Source organism: Hemibagrus wyckioides, linkage group LG18 (assembly GCF_019097595.1).
Source record: "Hemibagrus wyckioides isolate EC202008001 linkage group LG18, SWU_Hwy_1.0, whole genome shotgun sequence".
In the NCBI taxonomy this organism is placed as follows: domain Eukaryota; kingdom Metazoa; phylum Chordata; class Actinopteri; order Siluriformes; family Bagridae; genus Hemibagrus; species Hemibagrus wyckioides.
Genome location: NC_080727.1, coordinates 7,540,201 through 7,562,178, shown reverse-complemented (window position 1 = coordinate 7,562,178; position 21,978 = coordinate 7,540,201). Strand labels below are relative to the sequence as shown.

The 21,978-nt window shown below is 40.5% G+C and overlaps 1 long non-coding RNA gene across 1 annotated transcript; it reads right to left on the bottom strand.

Moving 5' to 3' along the window:
* Window positions 1-4,088: 4,088 nt before the first annotated feature.
* On the bottom strand, window positions 4,089-5,493 carry LOC131369395 (uncharacterized). The gene is made up of 3 exons (XR_009207257.1): window positions 5,440-5,493; window positions 4,900-5,028; window positions 4,089-4,659 (listed from the first exon to the last, which is right to left on the bottom strand). It is a non-coding gene; the product is annotated as an uncharacterized LOC131369395 (long non-coding RNA).
* Window positions 5,494-21,978: the final 16,485 nt, after the last annotated feature.

The following is a 21,978-nucleotide window of genomic DNA, read 5'->3' as shown; positions in this document are numbered from 1 at the left end:
AGTGGGAAATTAAAAGAGAAGAACAGCATCAAGGCATTTAATTCTGGTGATTTTGGGAATTGTATTTAAACAGAATCAGGGTTTCAATTCTCAGGCAGGAAACCAACCCAGTAACTGAAAGGTTAGCTCTCAGTGCCAGACTATTCTAACACCTTTCTATCAGAACCAGGATTAACTTCTTCAGCAATTTGAGGAACAGTAGCTCATCTGTTGGATCAGATCACACCGGCCAGCCTTCACTCCCCTCGTGCAACAGTGAGCCTTGGCCACCCATGACCGTGTCACCGATTCACCGCTGTTCCAGTGAGAGCAAGCTGACAGAAAAGTTACAGTTCCTCACATAACCACTCTGTACAACTGTGGTGTACAGAAAAGCATCTCAGAATGCACAACATATCTTGAGGTAGATTACAACAACGGCAGAAAAACACGTCAGGTTTCAAGGCTGAGGCTGCAGTGGACACAGATGCACTAAAACTGGACAGTTGAAGACTGGAAAAACGTAACCTGGTGTGATGAATCTGGATTTCTGCTGAGGAACACGGATGGTAGAGTCAGTATTTGGCACCAACAGTGTATATTATTTTCTAATCACAACAAGAAAGCTAAACAAATGTTCAAAATATTTTGAGTGAAAATAAAGTTAGGACAATGTAGACCCGCTACAGGAACGAGAGAGAGTCAGACTTGGAGAAATCATTTTAATCTTGGAATCTTACTCACATTGAACTTAATCATGACAAAGATGATTTTTTGGAATAATTACCATGATGCCTCCACATCAAGTCCATGAGGCAATATAAACTGCTCAGTCTTCCGCGGGGCTGGCTTCGGCACACGTCCTTAAAGAAAATAACCAATTAATACATAAATGTACTAGAAACAAATTCTTTTACTTTAATTATTTATACTAATTCATTTTACATTTGGGACACCTTGAGAAATTGTGAGAGATACCTATTCTGGGGAAGGTGGGTGGAGTAGGAGCTCTTTTCCTCACGATCTGATGGACCTGCCAGAACGTCTGGAGCAATTCCAGATGTTTTACTAGGACCTGAAAACACAATTTCTTATTTAAAATCCTCTGTTGCTGCAGATGTAAATAGCTCGTCTGTTGGATCGGACCACACGGTCCAGCCTTCGCTCCCCACGTGCATCAATGAGCCTTGGCCGTCCATGACCTGTCCCCGGTTCACCACTGTTCCTTCCTTGGACCACTTTTGATATATACTGACCACTGCAGACTGGGAACACTCCACAAGAGCTGCAGTTTTTGGAGATGCTCTGATCCAGTCGTCTAGCCATCACAATTTGGCCCTTGTCAAACTCGCTCAAATCCTTACTCTTGCCCATTTTTCCTGCTTCTAACACATCAACTTTGAGGACAAAATGTTCACTTGCTGCCTAATATATCCCACCCACTAACAGGTGTCATGATGAGGAGTTAATCAATGTTATTCACTTCACCTGTCAGTGTTCATAACGTTATGGCTGATCAGTGGATATTAGTATAAAAATATAAAAAACTGTTGGAGAAAAAAAGATAATAAAGTTAATGGTCCATAAACAGAATGTTCAGATCAATTTCAGATGTATGCATCCATTTGTCAAACAGCTAAATAAGGACGACTTAGTTTTAAATAATGTGTTCATTAATAAAAGAATAATCAGAGTAAGATAGTACCATTGACTTCTATTATCCTACTACACTCTTAAAGTGCTTTAAGACCCGTGACCCTTTAAGATGTTTTTGGTCTTTTCTTCATCAAGTGAGGATAAGCAGTGTTGTGGTACCACCTAATGGAGGTGCAGCTCAATCACAAATAGCTGAGTCTCTACATTCTGAACTGACAGACCTTAAACCAGTTCTGGACACAAGCTAGGACTGTTCTAATGCATATACTTCTGCCTTATTGTAATTATATATGTAAGGTTATAACCAGTGTGTGTGGAAAGTATTTAAAAGACAAAACAAACCGACTCTTTCTTTATTGCTTAATTCTGTTTATTTTTTAATACATTTTATAACATTTATTTATTTATTTTCCCTAGTTCTATTTATTTTCCCCAGTTTCTCTGCCAAGAGCTACAACAATGAAGGCCAGAGGCTATCACACCCTTCCTCGGAGCTTGCATTTTTCCAAACTGTTGAACAGGGGTTGGTGTAACACACTCGGAGGAAAGTGCTATCCGCTCACACAAGCTCACAGAGGCCCATGACTGGTTAGAGATGCTGTGATTGATAGAGGAGAGAGTACTCCTCAGGGGTACAGCTAGTTTTGCTCTCTTGGACACCTGGCCACGGTTCGACTGCGGCATCGTTTGGATTCAAGCTCCTGATCTCAGTATGCTGCTGGTTGATGGTTGTAGTTCTCTGCATGTAGACTGGCTCTCTTGACTTGATGTGGCTGAAGTTATTCCTGAGCTATTTAGAAACCCTACTTTAGCTTTTCAAGATGTCTTTAAAGAAAAATGGGAAAAAAACAGTGATATGGTATCTGCTTCAAATCTTTTGGGATTGAACGTGCGCACACACACACACATATACGAGCATATAGAAAGTGTAGTTTTATTCAGGGAGAAAAGCACAATATGTGGTGAGCATAACAAAAGTAATTCCCAGGAGTCAGTAAACAGAAGTGACACAGTCAGACATGCCTGCATGTGTGTGTTCACATGAACACACAGACACACACGCACACACACCCCCAAAGAACTATTCTCTTAACATCACTTGCAAGTTGCAAACATTCTTGCAAGCGCACACCTTACCGACACATATACAGAGATCACAGCATGTTCAGTCCTTGTGTTTTTGCTTTTTGTTTCTTTTTTAGTGCATAAATTTACTTTAAAATAAAAAGAAACAGATCTCTTATTTATATACACTATATTGCCAAAAGTATTCGCTCACCTGCCTTGACTCGCATATGAAATTAAGTGACATCCCATTCCTAATCCATAGGGTTCAATATAACGTCGGTCCACCCTTTGCAGCTATAACAGCTTCAACTCTTCTGGGAAGGCTGTCCACAAGGTTTAGGAGTGTGTTTATGGGAATTTTTGACCATTCTTCCAGAAGCGCATTTGTGAGGTCACACACTGATGTTGGACGAGAAGGCCTGGCTCTCAGTCTCCACTCTAATTCATCCCAAAGGTGTTCTATCGGGTTGAGGTCAGGACTCTGTGCAGGCCAGTCAAGTTCATCCACACCAGACTCTGTCATCCATGTCTTTATGGACCTTGCTTTGTGCACTGGTGCACAGTCATGTTGGAAGAGGAAGGGGCCAGCTCCAAACTGTTCCCACAAAGTTGGGAGCATGGAATTGTCCAAAATGTCTTGGTATGCTGAAGCATTCAGAGTTCCTTTCACTGGAACTAAGGGGCCAAGCCCAACCCCTGAAAAACAACCCCACACCATAATCCCCCCTCCACCAAACTTTACACTTGGCACAATGCAGTCAGACAAGTACCGTTCTCCTGGCAACCGCCAAACCCAGACTCGTCCATCAGATTGCCAGATGGAGAAGCGCGATTCGTCACTCCAGAGAACGCGTCTCCACTGCTCTAGAGTCCAGTGGTAGCGTGCTTTACACCACTGCATCCGACACTTTGCATTGCACTTGGTGATGTATGGCTTGGATGCAGCTGCTCGGCCATGGAAACCCATTCCATGAAGCTCTCTGCGCACTGTTCTTGAGCTAATCTGAAGGCCACATGAAGTTTGGAGGTCTGTAGCGATTGACTCTGCAGAAAGTTGGAGACCTCTTCGCACTATGCGCCTCAGCATCCGCTGACCCCGCTCCGTCAGTTTACGTGGCCTACCACTTCGGGCTGAGTTGCTGTCATTCCCAAACACTTCCACGTTCTTATAATACAGCTGACTGTGGAATATTTAGGAGCGAGGAAATTTCACGACTGGATTTGTTGCACAGGTGGCATCCTATCACAGTTCCACGTTGGAATTCACTGAGCTCCTGAGAGCGACCCATTCTTTCACAAATGTTTGTAAAAACAGTCTGCATGCCTAGGTGCTTGATTTTATACACCTGTGGCCATGGAAGTGATTGGAACACCTGATTGCATGTTTTCTTTTCCATTCGACCCTGCTTTATACTGAACAGGAAGTCCCAGCAGTGGGGCATTATGGGTAACCCCAACCTTCTGATGAGCCTCTTTAGTGTTCATCACTGATGTAGACACAGTGATTGAGAACAAGCAAGCGCTTCTATATTTCTCTCTGTGTGTGTCTCTCTCTCTCTCACACACACACACATTCGCACACAAATATACGAAAGAAGAAGTCTTCCAGTGTGTGTGTGTGTGTGTGTGTATATATGTATGCATATATTAGTATATTACTCATCTCTTGGGGAAATATTGCCTTTGCTCCACTCTGTTCATTAAAATCTTGCATGTGTTTTTTTTCTCCCATCACTGAAAACTCCAGGTTTCCCATCACTCCCTCTGTGCTGTCTGGAAAAGTTTCTAGAGGCGTTTTGCTCGCTCTAGGTTTTCTCGTCACGCTCATTCCGGCGCCGTGTGATGTTGCGTGGCTTGATCTTCAGTGAAAGCTCCCACAATGCCTCCTCGGCCAGGTGGTCGCTGAAGTCGTTGAAGAACGCCACGATGTCATCGTTCCTCTTCAGCTCGTAGTGTCTGTGCACAGGAAAACCAGAGAACAAACATCAGCATATTCATCAGCTAATTATTTTATTAGCTAATACAGATTAGTATTCAATTTTACAGTCATATACAGTAGATAGCATGAATGATATAAGCAGAAGATAACACAACACACATGAGAAAACCCATCCCATATTTCCATCTACAGTATTTGAATATAGGCATTGCTTGTCACACACACACAGTGGAAGCGGGTGAAAGAAGGCCACTCACACTTGTTGGAAGCGCCTCATGCTGTCCAGGATGTTGAACTGTTGCCAGCGCTTGGAGAAGTTTACTTTCCCATCAATCAGGTCTGGATTGCCCAGATGTACGAAGGTCAGGTCCTGCAGGATCAACCCGCTGAGCGAGAGAGACCGAGAGAGAGAGACCCATGTGTTTATTTCACCGTTAAAAGGGTCACTATAGATAGATAATGTTCATTTCCATGAACTGGTTATGGTGAATGTTACTAAAGAACTCCCATCAGGCACCGTCTTGGACAAACTGGTTTACACACATCTACTTAGAAATACAAAATCCTGCATATTTTTGCATGTTGTGTATGGCTTTTCCTGCATAAAATCACAGTGGAAGGGAGATACACTCCGTGTTATATTGCAGATGACATGAGGTAATACCTGCATTCACCTCCACATAAAATATTAAGTCACGGTCACTCATTTGTGCTCTTATTTTACATAAAATCCATCTGCTTGACATTCTTACAATCGTGACTCCCACTGGGGTTGTAATACACACACACACACACACAGGTAAGGGATGCAGGGAGGCTCCACATCAGCCAATGCTACTCTATAAGCTCGGAAGGAGGATGAACTGTCAATCAAAGTACAGTAGCGAATTTAGCTCAAAATTTAAATATTTAAGTGTAATTATAACTGGTTATAATTAATTATAAATATTCAAATGGGGGTTCTTAGAACTAACGATCAATAACACAATTATTTGATTTGTTCGTCCACCGAACAGACAGTATAATTATGTATTAATTCCAGGGAAAGTTATCTTCCTGACCAAGAAAGAATAACTACTTTATAAAGTACTAGCTGTAATTTAGCACGTAGCAAGAGCAATGTTCAGGGACCCCGAAATTGTGAGCAAAGCACAGAGACAATCACTCGTGAATAAAATGCATTTAATAAAACAGAAACACAACACATACTAACTATGACACACATAACATAAAAGACAGAATAAGGCCTATAGGAAGAGAATAAGGAGGTAAAGAGAGACAGGGAGTGAGGAAGAGAATACTGAGGAAAGCAGAACGAGAGAGAGAGAGAGAGAGAGAGAGAGAGAGAGAGTTTGAAGGAAACTAGAGAAGAGATCAAATATGGCAAGTTTCAGATCGAGAATCGTCAAGGTAATTAAGATTCGCCTTAATAAAGGGGCTTCAGCTTAAAATTGCGGATCTAAAGTAATTAGTAACTTTTACTTGCGTTGGTTCGTTGACAAGCGTCTTGACGTAGTGGATCAAGGAGGTTCGGAGATTCGAAGTCCTCAGAGTAAGCGAGAGATTCTGTTGGAACGAAAAAGGTTTTGGTGGTGCAAAGTTCTTCGATTGAAGCTGCTGGCAAAGTCTCAAGAGAAAGTGAAAGTCTTGTCCCGAAGAAAGATCGGCGTCGAGTCGGGCGACGATAGAAGAGGTCGTGCCGGGAAGAAAAGGCGCACGGGCCCCCCCCCGACCGCAGAGCGGAGAGGGGGTTGGCCCCCGTGGGGCCAAGCCGAGCTGAGCTGAGCAAAAAGCTGAGCAAAAAGCCAAAGCTGGACAAAAAAGCCACGATAGATGGGTGCTTAGGGTTTTTATTGATCCCTTGGTCGCGCCTAGTTTTTCAGAGTGACCAATCCAATACCTGAAACTTTTGGAGGGAAAAATTTCTTTGTCTCCGCTCCGTCACTCATTTGCATACTTTATGGTGAAGTCAGGAATGGATAAAGTTTCAATTAAAGTATCGTAGGCTCAAATTATGTACTTGGATGACCACATGGCATACACCTTTGCTTATAAAAGTAAAAGAGGATCATTTTGATAGTAGACACGAAAGAGACAGTATGAGAGGAGAGGAAACCAGGTATAAGCAATTAAAACATACATTCTTATCTTATAAAACATGTTCTATTTCATGAAAACACAGAACAACAGGTCATGAGTGGTAATACAACCATAAAAATATAAAGGCAAAAAGGGAATACATATACAGGTGTGTTAGGCATGGGTCAGGTAGGGTTTTACTATTGTTTTATTGAAAGTTGAATAAAGGAACTCTCCTTGTGTGTGTGTGTGGGGGTCAGGATGAGCGTTTCCAGACGCTTTGGGTGTGTGTGGGTGTGTGTGTGTGTGTGTGTGTGTGTACGTGTGTACATGTGTATGTGTGTGTGTGTGTGGGTGTGTGTCTACAGATGCTCGTTTACGGCACCTACCGAAAATTTCTGAGAAAGACTGAACTGTACGGAGACCAGAAAGTGAAGTCCATGAAAAATGCATGTACAAATTAATATAAAATAAACTAGAATACTTATCAGCATGAAAAGTAATAGCACACATAAGCATAACATGGGCAACATTTTAGCGTTGGAACCATGTTTCTAACTATTACCGTTTAGGACTAGTAGCGTTTTACATGCTTGTTTACGACATCTCCCGAAAATCTCCGAGAAAAGCCGAACTGTGCGCGCTCTCCTTAAATGCCCATGCAGAAACCAGGAAGTGAAGTCCGTAACGAACGCATTTAAAATTAATATAAAATAAACTACAATACTTTTCAGCATGAAAAGTAATAGCACACTTAAGAAACATATGATGAACATTTTAGCGTTGGAACCATAATTTTAGCTAATACCGTTTAGCACTCTAGCTGATGTCATACACACACACACACACACAGTAGCGGTCTGAAGTCCGTGAAAAATCCATTTAAAAATCCATCTAAAATAAACTTATCAGTATGAAAAGTAATAGCACACTTAAGCACAACATGAACAACATTTTAGCGTTGGAACCATTATATATATATATATATATATATATATATATATATATATATATATATATATACACATATACACAGTGAGGGAAAAAATTATTTGATCCCCTGCTGATTTTGTATGTTTGCCCACTGACAAAGAAATGATCAGTCTTTAATTTTAATGGTAGGTGTATTTGAACAGTGAGAGGCAGAATAACAACAAAAAAATCCAGTAAAACGCATTTCAGAAAAGTTATACATTGATTTCCATTTTAATGAGTGAAATAAATATTTGATCCCCTATCAATCAGAAAGATTTCTGGCTCCCAGGTGTCTTTTATACAGGTAAGGAGCTGAGATTACAGTAGGAGCACTCTCTGGGAGTGCTCTTAATCTCAGCTAGTCAACTGTATGAAAGACACCTGTCCACAGAAGGAAGCAATCAATCAGATTCCAAACTCTCCATCATGGCCAAGATCAAAGAGCTGTCCATGGATGTCAGGGGCAAGATTGTAGACCTACACAAGGCTGGAATGAGCTACAAGGCCATTGCCAAGCAGCTTGGTGAGAAGGTGACAACAGTTGGTGCGATTATTCCCAAATGGAAGAAACACAAAAGGACTGTCGATCTTCCTCGGTCTGGGGCTCCATGCAAGATCTCACCTCATGCAGTTTCAATGATCATGAGAACGGTGAGGAATCAGCCCAGAATTACACTGGAGGATTTTGTCAATGATCTCAAGGCAGCTGAGACCATAGTCACCAAGAAAACAATTGGTAACACACTACGCCGTGAAAGACTGAAATCCAGTAACGCCCACAAGGTCCCCCTGCTAAAGAAAGCACATGTACAGGCTCATCTGAAGTTTGCCAGTGAACATCTGAATGATTCAGAGGAGAACTGGGTGAAAGTGTTGTGGTCAAATGAGACCAAAATCCAGCTCTTTGGCATCAACTCAACTCGCCGTGTTTGGAGGAGGAGGAATGCTGCCTATGACCCCAAGTACACCATCCCCAGGTGACAGGACAACTGCACCGCATCAAAGGGACGATGGACGGGGCCATGTACCGTTAAATCTTGGAGGAGAACCTCCTTCCCTCAGCCAGGGCATTGAAAATGGGTCGTGGATGGATATTCCAGCCTGAGAATGACCCAAAACACACGGCCAAGGCAACAAAGGAGTGGTTCAGAAAGAAGCACATTAAGGTCCTGTAGTGGTCTAGCCAGTCTGCAGACCTTAATCCCATAGAAAATCTGTGGAGGGAGCTGAAGGGTCAGCCACAAAACCTTAATGACTTGGAGAGGATCTGCAAAGAGGAGTGGGCCCAAATTCCTGGAGATGTGAGATCTGTGCAAACCTGGTGGCCAACTACAAGAAATGTCTGACGTCTGTGATTGCCAACAAGGGTTTGCCAACAAGTACTAAGTTCAAGAAGCTTTATTGTCATTTCAACCACATATAGCTGACGCAGTCATGTTTTGCAAAGGGGTCAAATACTTATTTCACTCAATAAAATGCAAATCAATGTATACCTTTTTGAAATGTGTTTTTCTGGATTTTTTTCTTATTATTCTGTCTCTCAATGTTCAGATAAATCTACCATTAAAATTACAGACTGATCATTTCTTTGTCAGTGGACAAACGTACAAAATCAGCAGGGGATCAAATGATTTTTCCATAACTGTATCTCATAGCTAGCTCATAGCCTATAGCTAGGTGCCTATGGCTAATAGCCAAGCTATCTCATTGCTAGCTCATAGCCTATAGCTAGTAGCCTATGACTAATAACCAAGCCATATCATAGTTAGCTAGTAGGTTGGCATGGGTGCAAAGTGGAGAGGCCACTTTGCGCTACTAGACACAAGCACAATAATAAAAGGGACCATGCCAAGCTACAGCCAAGCCATGTCATTGAAATGGCTCTTAGTCTATAGTTATTAGCCTATGACTAATAACCGAGCCATGTCATTGCTAGCTCACAGCCTATAGCCGTCTCATCACTAGCTCACAGCCTATAGCCGTGTCATCGCTAGCTCACAGCCTACAGCCGTCTCATCGCTAGCTCACAGCCTACAGCCGTCTCATCACTAGCTCATAGCCTATGGTTATTAGCCCGTGACTAATAGCCTATAGCCATATCATAGCCTATAGCTAGTAGCCTATGCTAGTTCATAGCCTATAGTTATTAGCCTATGACTAATAACCGAGCCATGTCATCGCTAGCTCACAGCCTATAGCCGTCTCATCACTAGCTCACAGTCTATAGCCGTCTCATCACTAGCTCACAGCTTACAGCCGTCTCATCGCTAGCTCACAGCTTACAGCCGTGTCATCGCTAGCTCACAGCCTACAGCCGTATCATCGCTAGCTCACAGCGTATAGCCGTGTCATCGCTAGCTCACAGTCTACAGCCGTCTCATCACTAGCTCGTAGCCTATAGTTATTAGCCTGTGACTAATAGCCTATAGCATTGCTAGCTCATAGCCTATAGCTAATAGCCTATGATTTCATTGCTAGCTTAATAGCCTATAGCTAGTAGATTGACATGGGTGCTTGTGTGGTCACTTGCCCAATACAGGAGAAGCCACCAGACACAAGCACAACAATACAAAAGAACATCCTCTGTATTTATGGTACGAAAAAGAGATCCACAACACGATGACGGTAGATTTACAAAAATACACACTTTTCTAAAAATACACTTTTTTTCCATCCTTTAAACAGTTATACACAGACTACTAGACATGGCGAGGACTAGTATTTCATTATTTTCTAAAGGGACGAATTTGAAATGGCATTTTTATTCCAGTATTCCATTGTGGGCGTGTCCCACTGCACCTACGGCTCTTTGAGTGCAAGGGCTTGTTGACTGCGCTCTTCTCAGCTTTCTGTGTTCAGCAATGCGCTCTGTACATTTTAGCCGTCATTGACAGTGTGAGCCTGCATGCAAGGAAATTCCCATTGTCCAAGCAAACGGTTTCTTATCGTCTCCTGTGTAATGAGTGGCAGTATCCATCGACTTCTGGGGCTTTTGCTTTGAAAGGAGCCGTGTTTTTCTTCATGCACCCACAGGCTAGGGGTAAGTTTCTCACATGTTACGCTGCTCCAAGTGTTATGACTGCTCAGAGGCCAGCTTTGACTTAGGGCCTGTGGCTCGGCAGTAAAACTAAGATTATTTCTGGATTTATTGACTTATTTCCACGGAACTATTGTAATCCGGTCCTTAATGCTGCTAATCACTATCTTGGTCTGTGCCACTACCAAGCCTTGGATTGGCACAGGTAAGTGATGTTGAGATTGAAAAAGAACTGTTTTTGAATTAAAGTGAATGAACTAGAACTTTTTGTAAGCCGTATGAAATATTGGGCTACTCTTCTTGCCGAAAGCCCGGGGAGTGTATAGCATGTTGACTTTTAGCGCGTAGCTTGTAGCTGCGGCTAATATGGTAAGATGAAATGACACCATACTTGATATTGTTGTCTAGGTACTTTTCATAAAAAACAGTCGGGGGTTTGTGAGAATGATGTCTAATGTTTACATGCTTTGGTGTCTTTTCGTATCACTGCAAATAAATAAATGACATGTTTTATCTGCTAATCGCGCTAGCAGCTAATGCTAATCGCTAATGCTAATCGCTAGCTTGGTCTGTGCCATTACTAATCCTAGAATCGTCACAAATAAGTGATGTTGAGATTGAAAAAGAAATGGTATTGATCTAAATCCTGTTATTTCCTGGTTAAAAGCCTATTCTGGTCAACAAGACACAATTACTGTGTAAAAAACGTAGAAATTCATAGTCATGTTCTAGTTAAAGATGTTCTAAAGCTAAAAAGGTTAAAAGTGGATGTTAAATAATTCAGTAAGGTGTGTTGCTGCTAAAAACATGATCATTAATCATTACCTCAAAAGCTGACTAAACTAAAACAGTGATAAAATGTCCATTAAAAATGTAAAGCAGCTAAGAGAAAATATGCCTCCTTTCAGAATAAAAGCTTACCTTACCCAATAACTTGTACTAAGGATGGACCTTTTCATTATAATGACGATGATTAGACGATAGAAATTTTAGACGATAGATTTTATTTTATTGACTGAAACCTTCTGTTGGTGTTGACTTGATAGTTTAGTGTTTATCTTGATGTGCGGTTTGTGGACAGTCCAGATTTCAGGGTGCAGCTAAATATTTTTATTTGTTTTACTTTTAGGTACGGATGGACGGACAAGCAGAGAGTTGAGCTTCTCTATATGACTACAAGAAAAGAGACAACAACAAAGTCAACAACAAGAAGATGACAAAAACCTTCTCTCTGTGTGGAAAAGACGTAATCCTCAAGAAACCACCTGTGATGGACTTCAAAACTCGATGGCCTGCCCTGTTTGAGCTTTCCCAGGTATGCTGAACATAGGGCTGGGCGATACAACGATCATATCATTCGGTATCGATAATTATTGAATATTTTTTTCACAATCCATTTATAAATGAAGACCAGTAGAATAAATGTTTGAATTTAACCACTTTATTTAAATTTACCAACATTACTAAGGCAACTAGTTTTAATAGTCAAAAACAAAAAATGTAAATTAAAATATCTTGTCTCTTGTGTCTTATAATAAAATAAAAATAAGTGTTAAAGAGATGCTTAAAGTTAATAAATAAAATGTTAAAGTGTGTGCAATGGTAAAGTGTAAACGCTGAAACAATCAAAGCAAACCTTGAGGTAGATCAACATCTGTAAGATGTCAATAATAACGACGCACAGTAAACCTCAAACTCTGTAAGCAAAACAAATTATGATAATCTAATCTGAGCATTCAAGTAGAGGAACCAACCATCATTATTCACATTTACATTGCAACATTACACATTGTGAGCAAGAAAGACAAGTTGGTTTACTCTCTCTGGTTTTAATGCTGCCTGAGTACATGTGACTACATTACCCCCATGCTAAAAATTCTGTCTGAGGGGGTGCTGGTGGCTGGGATGCACAGGTATTTTTTTGCAAGCTTGCTTACTCTTGGGAAGTTGCGCTCATGTAGCCTCCACCACTCCAGTGGTTCAGACTCACTGTCAGCGTCAGGGGACATCAGGTAGCTTTCCAGCTCACTCTGTAGTCTTTGTCTTTCAGTGAGAGGTAAATGACTAATCAGTGACTCTAGATCACACGTCTCCAACCATCCCCTGCACGGTTTAACGCATTTCCTGTTTCTCTTGGTGATCACGTTATAGTTTGTTTTTTACGGTCACTTCGGCACTAACTTGATGTCGTTTTTCAAGTGTGTGGATACAATGCACATAAACCTCAGATCGTTTGTTCACTGAACGTAAATCACCTGTTTAAAATGACATCACATGACTTATCACCATTCGAGTCTCACTATTTCAACACCCGATTCATGCATTAAATCTGATTCTATTCATTTCATTACAATGGAATGTCAGTCGATTAAAATATTTAATTGTGATTAAGGGCATGATTGTCATGAGTTAACTCGTCATTAATCGCAACTTAATAGCACATTTTTATCCATTCTAAATGTACCTTAAATTAATACTTTTTTAGTTTTTAATACTCTAATCAACATGGGCATGGACAAATATTGAAATGTATGTTTATTATTAGTGAAACCATATTCAACATAGAGCATGAAGACATGTTTCAAAGGTCATAGATATTTTTCTTGTTCACGTCTGTTAAACATATGAAAAAAAGAACATAGAAAACAATTACTTCTTTCTTTGCACTGACCTATTTACTTACACAAGCCTGTTAACATTTTCAGATCACTTCTTCTAAACATGCAAAGTGTACATTTATTACTGAAACCACCTTACTGCGACGATACTGCTATCATTGGCTGTATCAGGAAGGGACAGGAGGACGAGTACAGACAACTGATAAAGGACTTTGTTGCATGGTGTGACGTTAACCATCTGCACCTCAACACTACAAAGATCAGGGAGATGGTGGTGGACTTTAGGAGGCCCAGGCCTCAACCTGAGCCTGTTACTATCAACGGGGACTGTGTGGAGTTTGTCAAGACCTACAAGTACCTTGGAGTACAGCTGGATGAAAGAATGGACTGGACTGCCAACACAGACGCTCTATGTAGGAAAGGACAGAGCCGGCTGTACTTCCTAAGAAGGCTGGCTTCCTTTAACATCTGCAAAAAGCTACTGCAGATGTTCTATCAGACTGTTGTGGCGAGTGCCCTCTTCTATGCGGCTGGGGAGGCAGCATAAAGAAGAAGGACGCCTCACGTCTGGACAAGCTGGTAAGGAAGGCGGGCTCGATTGTAGGCTCAGAACTGGAAAGCCTGACATCAGTGGCAGAGAGGAGGGCGCTGAGCAGGCTCCTGTCCATCATGGACAATCCACCGCATCCACTGTACATCATCCCCATGCCATGTGACTCTTTAAATCAACGTGGGGTGGGAGACGTCAGTGCTGACACTACTCTTCTATCTGTACTGGACTGTACAATAAAACACACACTACACATAATACACTCCGGTTTATACAGAACTCTCAATAAACTGAGATTTGCACAGGACTCATAAACACACAGTTTTTGCACATAACATTTTTTGCACATCGAATAGGTCTGTAACCTTAAACACTTGTTTTGCACATTACTTATCTTGTTTTTCCATCTCATTCTCCATATTTATTCCCAAATCTCTGTATTTAGTATTTTTATGCTATATTTTCTTATATTGTTATATCCTGCTATATTTTGTAATATTTTATATTTTGTTATTTGATATATTTTTGTTATATTTTATATTTTGTTATTTGATATATTTTTTGTTATTTTTGTACCCTAATTTGGGTATTTTAGTATTTTTCTGCTATATTTTGTTTATATTGTTATATTCTGCTATATTTGGTAATATTTTATATTTTGTTATTTGATATATTTTGTTATATTTTGTACCCTAATTTGGGTATTTAGTATTTTTGTTATATTCCTTCCTATTTTATCTATTACCTGTGTTTGTGGATACTGCTGGAAAGTGTGAATTTCCCTTTGGGATGAATAAAGTATCTATCTATCTATAGAGCATAAAGAACATAGACATGTTTTTCAAATAACTTGTTCATGACTATTAAAACACATGAAGAAAAGAACATAGAAAGAACACAGGTTCACATTTCATCTCTGCTGAAAAGAATCTAGTGTTGTCTGCCTTTGGCGAGGGGCAGGAGAGCTCTCTGCATCAGATGTATGCTATACCATCATGGGATATTTTAAACTCGACGTGCTGCGGCGATAACTTAATTCACATCGACAATAAATGCAGACTTTTGTCTCGTCGATAGAACCATAAGACATCGTTTTATATATGAAGAAGACGTTTTTCTTTCTCAATTTTGGCTTGCTGCTGCATCTCCCATTTCCCAAACTACAGGCAAGGCCAAGGGTTAAACAGAAAATGCGCGCTGCGTTAATGAATTTAGTGCCGTTAAAATGAATTTGCGTTAACGCATTATTAACGCGTTAATTTTGATAGCCCTAATTAATATATTATACTTTTATAGAAACTGACAAACAATATTCCATGTTTAGATCAAGAAAGTTTCAGGATAACGAGACCCAGTGATACCAATTACTTAAATTGGAGTATAACTCATAGGACTACTTCATCTGTGGATGTTTTCTTTTATACTTTATGAGTTTCAAACAGTGTTATAAAGAAAATGTAAGGAAAAAATAACAACTGAAGTTGTGGCCTAAGAAAATAATAAGTGCACAGTTTGTATGACAAAACAATAGTTTAAATCAGAGTGAATGCTGGAGAGGGTGTTAGGGTCTGTTCACTTCAAGACGCCTGTTGTGGAAAATTCTCCATCATTGTAATCAGTAATTCTCGTACCAAAATGTCTTTAGAGGCTGTTGGAGCTGCATGCTGACAAAAACCATCACAAATTCATCTCCCATGACTAGGCGGCTTTAACCAAGACAAACAGGAGAGGTCAAAATTTTATTGTCCACCAGATAACCATCCAAGAATCTGAACAATGTGCGGCAAACACCTGCATGTCTGCGTCTGTATCAGAAGATGGTGTGGTGTGATGCAGACCTGTGTTTCAGGTGAGAAACTGCACTGACCCTTTACTGTACTGCTGTGTCTGTTATCTCTACTAGTCATTGTATAGAGATGTATTTCTGTGTAGTCACATTAAAGAGAAGAGTGCATATCTATCTATCTATCTATCTATCTATCTATCTATCTATCTATCTATCTATCTATCTGATCAAACTCAATTAAATGATGTTACATGGATTAAGTTATGTCGCTCAAGCAGAATATCATTGAAATATGACTTATTGCCTGTATCTATCAAAAATATTAAACTAGAGAGAGAGCCCGACAATTTTGATTCTCGTGAGCGTCCTAGTATAATATTTTTGTGTCTCTGAGGACATTATGGAACCCGTGTCTGTCAGTCACAAGGTATAGCTCACTTCTATTTGATGTTAAATCTTAAGAGACCACATGCCTGTTAAGCCCAAAACTTGATTTTGTTAATGAAAAAAAATCTAATTCTAAAAAATGTCACTTGTGCCAAATTGAATTGCACAGTCCTGTTATACAATAGCTGTAATGTCTTGCTATTGCATGAGTCATATTTTATAGAGCTCAGCCACTAGTTGTAAGTTTCAGAGCTCAGCCTCAAGTCACGTGCTTTTCAAAAGTTTACATAACCACATACACACTCGTTTATCCGGCGCCCCGCACACACACACGAACGAAATACAGTTTTGATTTGATTTTTAAATAAATAAAGTTAGACAGAGAAGAATGCTACTTTAACATGTGAACAATAATTATGTATTTTAATAAGGAAATAAAATCATTTAGTCATACTATTACTCAATTAGTCATATCATTTATTTTAAGTTTTAAAAAAAATCAAAACTATTTCGTGCACTGTGTGTGTGCGTGTGTGTGTGTGTGTGTGTGTGTGTGTGTGTGTGTGTGTGTGTGCAAGCTGGGGAACAAGTCTGTTTCGGGTGGGGAAGAAAGGGGAAAAAATGGGGAAGAAGAGGAAGGAAGAAAAAAGAGAAAGAAAAGAGAAGAAAAGGAATAAAGCAAAGGAGAGACAATGACACCTGTGATTTATATGCGCCTGTTTTGTACATTTTTAAAAAAATGTGCTTTTTTACAAAAAAATCACAAATAATTAAGTTCCCCCTCCTATCGGTTCGAATCCCACCTCAGACAAGGAATAAATTAATATAATTTAATTCAGTTTAGAAATGGCAACTGTTAGTCTACAGAAACATTCCTGCTGTCAAAATGAGTCATGTTCTAACTCCTGTGTAGTTAGTTGGCTTTGATTATTTAATTGTCTGTAAAATACGGCTCCTCAGTACGACCTTCTGTTAGAAATATTGTCTTTTTTTTCTTTTTTTAACTTAGATAAGAATAATACAGCACAAGACACAGACCATAACAATATACATAAGTGATAACTTATTATAAAATACTAACACGGAATAGAAATCTATAAACAAAAAACTACCAATATTTATATTATTAAATATATATGTTAAAGCACACACCTAGATAAACTTATAAATAATGATAAAACAAAGTATACATTCAAATCAAGTCAAGAAGCTTTTATTGTCCTTTTGACCACATATAGCTGATGCAGTATACAGTGAAATGAGACCACGTTTCTCCAGGACCCTGGTGCTACATAAACAACATAACAACATTAAGATTTAAAAGATTGGATGACTACTGATAATTTTCTATTATTAAATTCTGATGAGACAGATATTACTTATTTGTCCAAAAACCAGCGCACACAAGCTCTCACAATTCAGCTCATATTATGAACAGCAGCTATGCTAATTACTTTCCACTTGTTTCCCTTCTTCTACCACCCATCCAGAGGCATCCAGAGATTGTGCCAGCTCCATTGGCATCCAGAGATAGACCAGCTCCAGCCGGGTTTGGCTTTGTGAGGACTGGGGTATTCAAAGCAACGCTGCCAACCCGATGTGGACGACAACAATCTCTTTATTAATTTACACAACACTGTACACTGTGTCACATATGTGTACATATGCTGTATCTGCATCACACAATTGACTATACATGAATGCAGGAAGGACACTCTCTGGTGTCACCCAAATGAGGATGGTTTTGAGTCTGGTTCCCCTCAAGGTTTCTTCCACATACCATCTATGGGAGTTTTTCCTTTCCACAGTCGCCTCAGGCTTGCTCACTTGGGATAACATCTAGGACTGTTTGTCTGTTTCTTGTTTATGTAAAGCTGCTTTGAGACAATGCTCTTTGTTAAAATCACTATACAAATAAAATTGAATTGAATAAGAGTCTTGATGCACTCTGCCTTACTGAAACCTGGCTTAGACCAAATGACCACATTGGTCTGAATGAGTCTACTCTGTCGGGATATTCCTATAAGCATGAGCCCCGTCAGACTGGTGGTGGAGGTGGTGTTGCAACTATCTATAACAATTCTCTTACTCAGAAAACTCAAGAGTTACAGTCACAGTTAAAATATGAAGTCTACACGAACTAGTGTGTGCAGTGGGACAGTTTAAAGACGATGCGTCCAACCTCTTCCCTCACTCTAGCTGACGTCACACACACACACACACACACACACACAGAAGCGGTCTGAAGTCCGTAATGCATTTAAAACTTAATCTAAAATAAACTACAATACTCATCAGCATGAAAAGTAATAGCACACTTAAGCACGGGCGCGCTAATAAATAAGCTAAAGTGCAGCTTATAATACTACTGAGATCAGTGGAGTAAAGGTAGTAAAAGCAAGGTGACTTATAAGCAAGTTGAAACATGCTTTATACAACTCGCTGCACGGCACCTAGCGCAAGCCTCCGTTACATATATAAAAACTTTACATGCTTAAAACTATTGCAAAAAATTATCGACTAATAAACACAAAATAAAGTTACAGTTAAAATATGAAGTCTAAACGAACCAGCGTGTGCGCTCTGCTTAAATATCAGTTTAAAGACGATACAACTTAAAAAAACAAACCTCTTCACTCACTCTAGCTGACGTCTCACACTCACACACACACACACACACACACACACACACACACACACACAGCAGCGGTCTGAAGTCCACATACAAATCCATATAATAAACTATAATACTTATCAGCATGAAAAATAATAGCAGACCTAAGCAGCATTTCAGCGTTGGAACCATGTTTCTAGCTATTACCGTTTAGGACTAGTAATGTTTTACATGCTTGTTTACATCTCCCGAAAATCTCCGAGAAAAGCCGAACTGTGCGCGCTCTCCTTAAATGCCAGTGCGGAAACCAGGCAATCACACTAATAATAATAATAATAATAATAATAATAATAAATAGTGACGATAACAACTAGATTTGGGGGGCGTGGCATGCACGTGACGTGACAGACAACATTGTTCACCCAAGCTTAGAATAGGAGTGTGTTTTTGGCAAGGGAAAACTCCAACAGAAGTATATTTTGCAGCAAGTTAAGTTTTTTATTATATATATATATATAATTTTTTTTAACAGAACTTGGGGGGGGGGGTGCTTAAAAACCCCCCCCAAAAAACAGAACACCTTTACAAATAAATTACCAAACTAGAAGAAGAGGAATATATATACATACATATACACACATACATACATACATACGTACACACACATAGATGCATACACATCACCAATTATTAATATTGTATTTTTCAAATAGGTTGAATGTCTTTATTGCTTTAGAATTTTTGGAACTTTTAATAGACTCAGAGTATTTCTTAATTTCACAGATGAAAACAGGTAAAAATGGTTTATTGTTAGTATATTTACATTTATGAATATAAAATTTTGCTAAAATAAAAATTAGATAAAAAACAGTCTTCTTTGTTATGTTCATAAAAACCACCATAATATAAGGTTATATTATACTTTATAATATACTGATTATTATACTTTCTTCCAATGTAAAATATTCATACATAGCTTGTCTTAAGATAATCAGGCAGATAGTTAAGCTTTCTGTTTCTCCTCTCTACAGTAGGTCGCTGGGAGCCAAAATACTGCTAAAACAAGGCTGACCAACAGCCCCGCCCCTCAACAAATAACAAAGAAACAAAAATCAACAAAAACTCAACAAAAACTCAATTTTTTTTGCCCCCATTTTTTAGGCTGGCCACAATAAAAGGCCACTCTAAAATGTGCAGTTTTACTGTACTGGGGGGGTCCGGGGGGGGGGGGGGGGGGTCAGTATCTGGTGTGACCACCATTTGCCTCACGCAGTGCAACACATCTCCTTCACATAGAGTTGATCAGGTTGTTGATTGTGGCCTGTGGAATGTTGGTCCACTCCTCTTCAATGGCTGTGCGAAGTTGCTGGATATTGGCAGGAACTGGAACATGCTGTCGTATACGCCGATCCAGAGCATCCCAAACATGCTCAATGGGTGACATGTCCGGTGAGTATGCTGGCCATGCAAGAACTGGGATGTTTTCAGCTTCCAGGAATTGTGTACAGATCCTTGCAACATGGGGCCGTGCATTATCATGCTGCAACAGGTGAGGTGATGGTCGTGGATGAATGGCACAACAATGGGCCTCAGGATCTCGTCACGGTATCTCTGTGCATTCAAAATGCCATCAATAAAATGCACCTGTGTTCGTTGTCCATAACATACGCCTGCCCATACCATAACCCCACCGCCACCATGGGCCACTCGATCCACAACGTTGACATCAGCAAACTGCTCACCCACACGATGCCATACACGCTGTCTGCCATCTGCCCTGTACAGTGAAAACCGGGATTCATCCGTGAAGAGAACACCTCTCCAAAGTGCCAGACGCCATCGAATGTGAGCATTTGCCCCCTCAAGTCGGTTACGACGACGAACTGCAGTCAGGTCAAGACCCCGATGAGGACGACGAGCATGCAGATGAGCTTCCCTGAGAGGGTTTCTGACAGTTTGTGCAGAAATTCTTTGGTTATGCAAACCGATTGTTGCAGCAGCTGTCCGGGTGGCTGGTCTCAGACGATCTTGGAAGTGAAGATGCTGGATGTGGAGGTCCTGGGCTGGTGTGGTTACTCGTGGTCTGCGTTTGTGAGGCCGGTTGGATGTACTGCCAAATTCTCTGAAACGCCTTTGGAGACGGCTTATGGTAGAGAAATGAACATTCAATTCACGGACGACAGCTCTGGTGGACATTTCTGCAGTCATCATGCCAATTGCACGCTCCCTCAAAACTTGCGACATCTGTGGTATTGTGCTGTGCGATAAAACTGCACATTTTAGAGTGGCCTTTTATTGTGGCCAGCCTAAGGCACACCTTTGCAATAATCATGCTGTCTAATCAGCATCTTGATATGCCACACCTGTGAGGTGGATGGATTATCTCGGCAAAGGAGAAGTGCTCACTAACACAGATTTAGACAGATTTGTGAACAATATTTGAGAGAAATAGGCCTTTTGTGTACACAGAAAAAGTCTTAGATCTTTGAGTTCAGCTCATGAAAAATGGGGGCAAAAACAAAAGTGTTGCGTTTATAATTTTGTTCAGTGTATATATTTACAAATAGCAATATATGGATACAAATACACTGATCAGGCATGACATTATGAGCACTGACAGGTGAAGTGAATAAGACTGATGATCTCCTCATCATGGCACCTGTTAGTGGGTGGGATATATTAAGCAGCAAGTGAACATTTCGTCCTCAAAGTTGATGTGTCAGAAGCAGGAAAAATGGACAAGCGTAAGGATTTGAGCGAGTTTGACAAGGACCAAATTGTGATGGCTAGATGACTGGATCAGAGCATCTCCAAAACTGCAGCTCTTGTGGGGTGTTCCCGGTCTGCAGTGGTCAGTATCTATCAAAAGTGGTCGAAGGAAGGGACAGTGGTGAACCGGTGACAGGGTCGGGGTGGCCAAAGCTCATTGATGCACGTGGGGAGAGAAGTCTGGACCGTGTGATCCGATCCAACAGACGAGCTACTGTTGCTGAAATTGCTGAAGAAGTTAATGCTGGTTCTGATAGAAAGGTGTCAGAATACACAGTGCATCTCATTGTGTTGCGTATGGGGCCGCATAGCCACAGACCAGTCAGGGTGCCCATGCTGACCCTTGTGCAATGCCAAAAGTGCCAACAATGGGCACGTGAGCATCAGAATTGGACCATGGCGCAATGGAAGAAGGTGGCCTGGTCTGATGAATCACGTTTTCTTTTACATCACGTGGATTGCCGGGTAGGTATGTGTAGCTTACCTGGGGAACACATGGCACCAGGATGCACTACGGGAAG